This window comes from Oncorhynchus clarkii, chromosome 24, assembly GCF_045791955.1.
Source record: "Oncorhynchus clarkii lewisi isolate Uvic-CL-2024 chromosome 24, UVic_Ocla_1.0, whole genome shotgun sequence".
NCBI lineage: Eukaryota > Metazoa > Chordata > Actinopteri > Salmoniformes > Salmonidae > Oncorhynchus > Oncorhynchus clarkii.
This window is the reverse complement of record NC_092170.1, coordinates 4,485,603-4,495,978: the sequence shown is the minus strand read 5'-3', so window position 1 is coordinate 4,495,978 and position 10,376 is coordinate 4,485,603. Positions and strand designations below refer to the sequence as shown.

General features: G+C 46.0%; 1 protein-coding gene across 1 annotated transcript in view; it reads right to left on the bottom strand.

Moving 5' to 3' along the window:
- The window catches only part of LOC139383114 (tetratricopeptide repeat protein 9B-like), a 34,029-nt gene that overhangs the window by 6,535 nt on the left and 17,118 nt on the right, over positions 1 to 10,376 (bottom strand). The gene's annotated exons all lie outside the window — the stretch shown is intronic.

Below are 10,376 nucleotides of genomic sequence, written 5' to 3'. Positions count from 1 at the left end.
TGTCTGGCTGCAACACAAACGCACCAGTCCAAGTACCGCGACATCTCACCCAATGGATCGATCCCTGTTTGTGTTCTGAGACTGTCTACAGACTGTAGAGACCTGCTACACGGTTCATTTCATTCCTGGGTCGTTCCACCAAAAGTAGTACATTTTGGGGGAGTGGAACTTGGTAAAAACAAACTATTCACTATTCACCAACTTTGAACATTTCAACTTCATACAACCCCCCCCCCCCCCCCCCATCTCAAGGGGGTTGAATTAAAAAGACGAATATAGTAAGTGCCAATGAAGTGCTATTAAAGTAACCGGGTTGATCGTATCAGGGTTGAGGTTTTCATCTTAAATAGCCAGCGATCCGCTCGTAACAGGGGGAAGGAAAGCATGTTCTGTGCAACAGCAATTGAACGCAAGTTTCACCATACTAAAATGAAGGCTACTACCCTAAAACCTCTCTACCCCTTTCCTCCCGTTGTCTCCTCAAATGTTCCCTCCCTCCCTCCCTCCCTCCCTCCCTCCCTCCCTCCCTCCCTCCCTCCCTCCCTCCCTCCCTCCCTCCCTCCCTCCCTCCCTCCCTCCCTCCCTCCCACTGCTGTTTGTCTACTCCGTATTTAAACCCTCAACACCTCCAGACATGAATGTTCGACACCTTCCGTGACACTAGACCGTGTTCCTACGTATGCATCGAGACGGGGGTGGTTGCGAGAGACGATATGGGGGAACAGAGGGGTTGGCACACACACGCGCGCGCACACAAGCACACACACACACACAGTTCAAGCGAGTTCAAGTTACTCGAGCCACTAGGGAGCTAACACAGAAAGCTGGGGGATGGAGAGCGCTTGTGTTTGATAAGTGGATATGAGTCTGCAGCTTCAAGATCACAACCGAGGGGGGGCCAAAGGTCAAATCATTTCCTTATTCTAAACAGTCTGCCTGCCAGGTAGCCACATCAGATTTCGTCTATGTACTCTAGATATGAACCATATTCCTTCTCCCATCATCCTCCAGGTGTACGGGAGCCGGTAGAGTACGGGAGAGCTTTCAGCGGATTCAGTTACACTACATAATGGCCTTTGGTAACGGCTAACGCTGTCAAGAGTGTTCTATTCTCTCACAAATAAGAGACACACACACACACACCACAAACGTGTGCGCGCACACACAAATATGTATCCACATGAATAGATTTAAACATTAAAGTGTAAAGAAATGGGCCTGAACAACCAGAGGTAGAAATAGACACACACACAGACACACACACACACTGCACCCCCACTGAGCCATTAGACAGATGGATGGGTTGTCAGGGTAAACGCGTTGAGGGCGGTATCCAGACACGGTGTGATAATGGTAGCATCCTCAGAGCCGGCCCAGGACGGCTAAAAGGCTCCTTCACATTACACCATGACTGGCCTTCTTTGACTGGCAAAACACATGTAAAGGGGGGAGAGAGACAAACCAGACACATGTAAAGGGGGGAGAGAGAGAAGCCAGACACATGTAAAGGGGGGAGAGAGAGAAGCCAGACACATGTAAAGGGGGAGAGAGAGAAGCCAGACACATGAAAAGGGGGGAGAGAGAGAAGCCAGACACATGTAAAGGGGGGAGAGAGAGAAGCCAGACACATGAAAAGGGGGGAGAGAGAGAAGCCAGACACATGAAAAGGGGGGAGAGAGAGAAGCCAGACACATGAAAAGGGGGGAGAGAGAGAAGCCAGACACATGAAAAGGGGGGAGAGAGAGAAGCCAGACACATGTAAAGGGGGGAGAGAGAGAAGCCAGACACATGAAAAGGGGGGAGAGAGAGAAGCCAGACACATGAAAAGGGGGGAGAGAGAGAAGCCAGACACATGAAAAGGGAGGAGAGAGAAGCCAGACACATGAAAAGGGGGGAGAGAGAGAAGCCAGACACATGAAAAGGGGGGAGAGAGAGAAACCAGACACGTGTAAAGTGGGGAGAGAGAGAAGCCAGACACATGAAAAGGGGGGAGAGAGAGAAGCCAGACACATGGAAAGGGGGAAGAGAGAGAAGCCAGACACATGAAAAGGGGGGAGAGAGAGAAGCCAGACACATGTAAAGGGGGGAGAGAGAAGCCAGACACATGAAAAGGGGGGAGAGAGAGAAGCCAGACACATGAAAAGGGGGTAGAGAGAGAAACCAGACACGTGTAAAGGGAGGAGAGAGAGAAGCCAGACACATGAAAAGGGGGGAGAGAGAGAAGCCAGACACATGAAAAGGGGGGAGAGAGAGAAGCCAGACACATAAAAAGGGGGGAGAGAGAGAAGCCAGACACATGTAAAGGGGGGAGAGAGAGAAGCCAGACACATGAAAAGGGGGGGGACAGAGAAGCCAGGAAGGAAAGAGCTGAGTCTTTAAGTGGTGTGGCGATGGCCTGGTGCACATTGAGCTGGTGTCAGCGTCGGTGATCTGAGAACACCCCCTCTCTAAGGATCCTCTCTTCGATATCACTGACCACCGCACCGCACCGGGATGCTGAAATGCTGTTATTTACCGGGTTCTTAAATCTCTTTTGGGAGAAACCAAACAGGTGCAATGACAGCTGCTGAGTGAAAGTGAGTGTGTGTGTGTGAGTTTGAGAGAGAGAGAGAGAGAGAGAGAGAGAGAGAAAGAGAGAGAGAGACAGAGACAGGGCGAGAGAGAGAGAGACAGAGCGAGAGAGAGAGAGAGAGAGAGAGAGAGAGAGGGAGGTGTAGTGAGTGGTTCAACACATGCTCAGGATCCACCCCCTGCTGTGCCTGGAGCATTTTGTCTGAAAAACAGAAGACTGCCTTTTATCTCAGAGCGGGGGAGTCAAAGAAGCAAGGGAATAGATGTCAGGAAGAGAGAGAAGAGATTAAAGAGAGAGGACAAAGGAGCCTGATAGAAATAGAAAGACCAGACCACGAGAGAAAGAGAAAGAGAGAGAGAGAAGTATTTAGAGTGTATGAGAAGAGAGAGAGAGAAGTATTTAGAGTGTATGAGAGAGAGAGAGAAGTATTTAGAGTGTATGAGGAGAGAGAGAGAAGTATTTAGAGTATATGAGGAGAGAGATAAGTATTTAGAGTGTATGAGTAGAGAGAGAGAGAAGTATTTAGAGTGTATGAGAAGAGAGAGGTACGTATTTAGAGTGTATGAGGAGAAAGAAAGAGAAGTATTTAGAGTGTATGAGGAGAGAGAGAGAGAGAGAAGTATTTCGAGTGTATGAGGAGAGAGAGAGAAGTATTTAGAGTGTATGAGAAGAGAGAGAGAAGTATTTAGAGTGTATGAGGAGAGAGAGAAAAGTATTTAGAGTGTATGAGGAGAGAGAGATAAGAATTTAGAGTGTATGAGGAGAGAGAGAGAGAGAAGTATTTAGAGTGTATGAGAAGAGAGAGATACGTATTTAGAGTGTATGAGGAGAGAGAGAGAGAGAGAAGTATTTAGAGTGTATGAGGAGAGAGAAGTATTTTGAGTGTATGAGGAGAGAGATAAGTATTTAGAGTGTATGAGAGGAGAGAGAGAGAAGTATTTAGAGTGTATGAGAAGAGAGAGATACGTACTTAGAGTGTAAGAGGAGAGAGAGAGAGAAGTATTTAGAGTGTATGAGGAGAGAGAGAAGTATTTTGAGTTTATGAGGAGAGAGAGAGATAAGTATTTAGAGTGTATGAGGAGAGAGAGAGAAGTATTTAGAGTGTATGAGGAGAGAGAGAAAAGTATTTAGAGTGTACGAGGAGAGAGAGAGAAGTATTTAGAGTGTATGAGGAGAGAGAGAGAAGTATTTAGAGTGTATGAGAGAGAGAAGTATTTAGAGTGTATGAGGAGAGAGAGAAGTATTTGGAGTGTATGAGGAGAGAGAGAGAAGTATTTAGAGTGTATGAGGAGAGAGAGAGAGAAGTATTTAGAGTGTATGAGGAGAGAGAGAGAAGTATTTAGAGTGTATGAGGAGAGAGAGAGAGAAGTATTTAGAGTGTATGAGAGAGAGAAGTATTTAGAGTGTATGAGGAGAGAGAGAAGTATTTAGAGTGTATGAGGAGAGAGAGAGAAGTATTTAGAGTGTATGAGGAGAGAGAGAGAAGTATTTAGAGTGTATGAGGAGAGAGAGAGAAGTATTTAGAGTGTATGAGGAGAGAGAGAGAGAAGTATTTAGAGTGTATGAGAGAGAGAAGTATTTAGAGTGTATGAGGAGAGAGAGAGAAGTATTTAGAGTGTATGAGGAGAGAGAGAGAGAGAAGTATTTAGAGTGTATGAGGAGAGAGAGAGAGAAGTATTTAGAGTGTATGAGGAGAGAGAGAGAAGTATTTAGAGTGTATGAGGAGAGAGAGAGAGAAAAATAAGCTCTGGTGCAACAAGCAATGAGATAAATAAATACGTTGAGGGTAAATAGTGACAGGGATACATACTGTAGCATAAATGATGGAGTGAGGAGGAGTTGAGAAAGAAATGGTCGACAGACATGCCAAACACATGACAAAGTACAAAGTGAGCGAAAACTCAGCATTGATCGATTGCCAGCGATCACTCTTCATGTGTTCCCACTGTCTAATGAAGAGGCCTCTCTCTCTTTTCCTCCCTCCCCTCCCACTCTCTGTCTGCCTCTCTCCCCCCTCTGTCTGTCTCTCTGTCAGGACCAGCGGTGTCATGAGCTGGCTAATTTAAGGCCATTGATGGTGGTGATTAGTTTGCTGTCCATCCCTCTATAATTAGCTCATCGCTCACACGCCCATTTTTTTTTTTACACTACCTTACCTCCATAGACCTCTGGCTCCATCTATTTGTCATTCTGCCACCTCCACACTACCGTGTCGTCGTTGATTACTGACACTCATCACCCAGACGCCTGCCTGCCCGCTCTCCCTCCCTCCCTCCCTCCCTCCATAAACATTTGTCAGGTGCTTATATTTTGAAATGTGTTTTTTGCATACCCCACTCTCCCTGAGACACCCTCCGAGAGTGAGAATAGACATTGAACTGACGTCTGTGCCCGGTGGAGGGTCAGCCATTACCAATAGCAATCCCAGAGCTATTAGGGCTCAGTGCCTTGCTCAAGGGCACATCGAAAGATGTTTCACCTTGTCTGCTCGGGGATTCAAACGAGCAAACCTTTCGGTTAATGGCCCACCACTCTAACTGCTAGGTTACCTGCCGCCCAGCGCTACGTGAATGCCCCTGAAACCATGACACAACCCAACTTTAATTCCACATGAACATGCTGATGTACTGGGTATCTGGTTTGTGCATGTCAGAACATGTATCATGTTGGGAGACATGAGGATCTTGTACCTAGCTGAGGCGCAGTGATCAATAGTTTGGATATCTGGTATCTGGGGGTACTCCCCTCCACCCCTCAAAGTCCTACCAGCCCAATCAACACACACACACACACACGCACACAAACACACCCACACACAGACACACCCACACACAGACACACCCACACACAGACACACCCACACACAGACACACCCACACACAGACACACCCACACACAGACACACACACAAACACACCCACACACAGACACACACTTGCCGACAAGCGAATATAATGCCTAAAATGCTATCACAAATCAACACGGCTACTCTCTGCATATGCAGATTCTCTGCAGGCCCGCTAAGAATAGCTCCCTAAGCACCAGCCTGCTGTGAATGTGTGTCTCTGTCATTCAGAAGGACAGGGCAGGGTCGGAGCTGCTGCTGCTGGCTGCCTTTGGTAGCGGACTGGCTCCACCGACATGACACAGCATTATCCTCCTCTCCACCCTCTTTTTTTCTCTCCCTTTCTTCTCGCCCCTTCTCCTCCTCTCCCTTTTGCACGTGCCCTACTCTCTCTATCTGTCCTCTTCTCACCCCGTGTCTTTGTGTCTTTTTCCATTCTCCATTCGGTCTGTTTCTTTCCCCGATCTGAAAACCAAGTTGACATCAGATGCAGGGTTTGTATGAGACATTGCTTCGCTGAGGTGGGAAATAGTTGGCCGGACCGACATCAATATGTACAGTACAGTGGGGGTCAGTGCCGTTTAAGACGAGGGACGCCATCTTTTTTCCTCATGAGCATGGCCTTATTTCTATTACAGCATATTGGATGACTGCTATTCATATCCCATTCACCCAGTTCAATGTAACATCGCTAGGTTTAGGCTACTACATGATACTCAAATTTGACCTATACCCATCACGAGGTTGCTACAACCTAGCCTATGAATGAAAGTTTACAACGTAGGTGCACACAGGTCAAGATACAAGTTTGAGGTGACAGACAGTCATCGCGCACACTCTTGCCTGTATCTAGGATCTAGGGTGTAATCTTTAGTCCAGCAGTTGCAAACAAGAGTTTCTATTGGACACATTCAGGTATGTTTATCCCCGTTTTGTTCCGTTTGCTTCTGTTTAAGAAACGTTTTTCAACAGAATCAGCATAATGAATACACCCCTGATTCATAGCAGCCACGTTGTATTCCTTCTCACATCTATGCGCTCTCATCCTCTCACCTTGTCCCTTTGTAGCTTGTGGACTTCAATGCACAACACATCAGCTGTATGTGACTAGGCGAAAAAAAAACATTTCCAAGCCAAACCGCTACACACAGCCTACATCGTTGTCACCATATTAGCTAAAGCAACGTCATAGTCAGCATAGCTAATAGAACTAACGCGTTAGTAAACCGCTACAATCATGCAGTAACGTTACCGTGTACAGTCAGTAAGCAGTTACACCGGCGGGCCCCGGTGGCAATAAATTAGCAAAACCAAAAGCTTACCTTGATTTGGAAGAGTTCCAGTGTTGTGTTGGATAGTCATAGCCAGCTAGCTAACATAGCATCCCTCTGTTTGAGCAGGGTGTTTCAGTAGGCTGAAGTAGCTAGCTACATTTGCTAGCTAAGTAAGTGAAACTGAAAGTGAAAAAAAATGACAAAATATCTCTATTCCTCTTTTGCTTCTCCTTCATTTTGGAAAAAAAAAAATTCAAAAGCTAGCTGTAGCTTATGCTTTCAGCACTAGATTAATTATCTGATATTTTGATTGGGTGGACAACATGTTAGTTTATGCTGCAAGAGGTTGGAGGATGTCCTCTGGAAGTTGTCATAATTACCGTGTAAGTCTATGGAAGGGGGTGAGAACCATGAGCCTCCTAGGTTTTGTATTGAAGTCAATGTTTTCAATTTATTTATTTATTTTTTAAATATTTATTTAACCAGGTAGGCCAGTTGAGAACAAGTTCTCATTTACAACTGCGACCTGGCCAAGATAAAGCAAAGCAGTGCGACACAAACAACAACACAGAGTTACAAATCAAATTTCAAAACAAATGTATTTATATAGCCCTTCTTACATCAACTGATGTCTCAAAGTGCTGTACAGAAACCCAGCCTAAAACCCCAAACAGCAAGCAATGCAGGTGTAGAAGCACGGTGGCTAGGAAAAACTCCCTAGAAAGGCCAAAAGCTAGAAAGAAACCTAGAGAGGAACCAGGCTATGAGGGGTGGTCAGTCCTCTTCTGGCTGTGCCGGGTGGAGATTATGGCAGAACATGGCCAAACAAATGAATACATGGAACATGGAATAAACAAACGTACAGTCAATAACACAATAGAAAAAAATCTATATACAGTGTGTACAAATGAGGTAAGATTAGGGAGGTAAGGCAATAAATAGGCCGTAGTGGCGAAGTAATTACAATTTAGAAATTAACACTGGAGTGACAGGTGTGCAGAAGATGAATGTGCAAGTCGAGATACCGGAGTGCAAAGGAGCAAAAAAATGAAAAAATGGGGATGAGGTAGTTGGATGGGCTATTTACATATGGGCTATGTACAGGTGCAATGATCTGTGAGCTGCTCTGACAGCTGATGCTTAAAGTTAGTGAGGGAGATATGAGTCTCCCGCTTCAGTGATTTTTGCAATTCGTTCCAGTCATTGGCAGCAGAGAACTGGAAAGAAAGGCGGCCAAAGGAGGAATTGGCTTTGGGGGTGACCAGTGAAATATACCTGCTGGAGTGCGTGCTATGGGTGGGTGCTGCTATGGTGACCAGTGAGCTGAGATAAGGCGGGGCTTTACCCAGCAAAGACTTATAGATGACCTGGAGCCAGTGGGTTTGGCGACGAATATGCAGGCACTGTGATAGACTGTATCCAATTTTCTGAGTAGAGTGTTGGAGGCTATTTTGTAAATGACACCGCCGAAGTCAAGGATCGGTAGGATAGTCAGTTTTTACGAGGATATGTTTGGAGGCATGAGTGAAGGATGATTTGTTTGCGAAATAGGAAGCCGATTCTAGATTTAATTTTGGATTGGAGATTCTTAATGTGAGTCTGGAAGGATAGTTTACAGTCTAACCAGACACCTAGGTATTTGTAGTTGTCCACATATTCTAAGTCAGAAACATCCAGAGTACTGATGCTGGACGGGCGGGCAGGTGTGGGCAGCAATCGGTTGAAGAGCATGCATTTAGTTTTACTTGCATTTCAGAGCAGTTGGAGGCCACGGGAGGAGAGTTGTATGGCATTGAAGCTTGTCTGGAGGTTAGTTAACACAGTGTCCAAAGAAGGGCCAGAAGTATACAGAATGGTGTCATATGCGTAGAGGTGGATCAGAGAATCACCAGCATCAAGAGCGACATCATTGATGTTTACAGAGAAAAGAGTCGGTCCGAGAATTGAACCCTGTGGCAACTCCATAGAGAATGCCAGAGGTCCAGACAACAGGCCCTCCGATTTGACACACTGAACTATGTCTGAGAAGTACTTGGTGTAACAGGCGAAGCAGTCATTTGCGAAACCAAGGCTGTTGAGTCTGCCGATGTGGTGTGGTGATTGACAGAGTCGGAAACCTTGGCCAGGTCGATGAATGCGGCTGCACAGTATTGTCTTTTATCGATGGCGGTTATGGTATCGTTTAGGACCCTGAGCGTGGCTGCGGTGCACCGGTGGCCAGCTCGGAAATCATTTTGGAGAAGGTGTGGTGGGATTCGAAATGGTCGGTGATCTGTTTGTTAACTTGGCTTTCGAAGACCTTAGAAAGGTACAGTAGGATAGATATTCAGTGGGGAGAACAAGTATTTGATACACTGCCGATTTTTCAGGTTTTCCTACTTACAAAGCATGTAGAGGTCTGTCATTTTTATCATAGGTACACTTCAACTGTGAGAGACGGAATCTAAAACAAAAATCCAGAAAATCACATTGTATGATTTTTAAGTAATTCATTTGCATTTTATTGCATGACATAAGTATTTGATCACCTACCAACCAGTAAGAATTTCGGCTCTCACAGACCTGTTAGTTTTTCTTTAAGAAGCACTCCTGTTCTCCACTCATTACCTGTATTAACTGCACATGTTTGAACTCGTTACCTATATAAAAGACACCTGTCCACACACTCAATCAAACAGACTCCAACCTCTCCACAATGGCCAAGACCAGAGAGCTGTGTAAGGACATCAGGGATAAATTGTAGACCTGCACAAGGCTGGGATGGCCTACAGGACAATAGGCAAGCAGCTTGGTGAGAAGGCAACAACTGTTGGCTCAATTATTAGAAAATTGAAGAAGTTCAAGATGACGGTCAATCACCCTTGGTCTGGGGCTCCATGCAAGATCTCACCTCGTGGGACTATCAATGATCATGAGGAAGGTGAGGGATCAGCCCAGAACTACACGGCAGGAACTGGTCAATGACCTGAAGAGAGCTGGGACCACAGTCTCAAAGAAAACCATTAGTAACACACTACGCCGTCATGGATTAAAATCCTGCAGCGCACGCAAGGTCCCCCTGCTCAAGCCAGCGCATGTCCAGGCCCATCTGATGTTTGCCAATGACCATCTGGATGATCCAGAGAAGGAATGGGAGAAAGTTGTGTGGTCTGATGAGACAAAAAATAGAGCTTTTTGTACTAAACTCCACTTGCCGTGTTTGGAGGAAGAAGAAGGATGAGTACAACCCCAAGAACACCATCCCAACTGTGAAGCATGGAGGTGGTAACATCATTCTTTGGGGATGCTTTTCTGCAAAGGAGACAGGACGACTGCACCGTATTGAGGGGAGGATGGATGGGGCCATGTATCGCAAGATCTTGGCCAACAATCTCCTTTCCTCAGTAAAGAGCATTGAATATGGGTCGTGGCTGGGTCTTCCAGCATGACAACGACCCGAAACACACAGCCAGGGCAACTAAGGAGTGGCTCCGTAAGAAGCATCTCAAGGTCCGGGAGTGGCCTAACCAGTCTCCAGACCTGAACCCAATAGAAAATCTTTGGAGGGAGCTGAAAGTCCATATTGTCCAGAAAGAGCACCGAAACCTGAAGAATCTGGAGAAGGTCTGTATGGAGGAGTGGGCCAAAATCCCTGCTGCAGTGTGTGCAAACCTGGTCAAGAACTACAAGAAACGTATGATCTCTG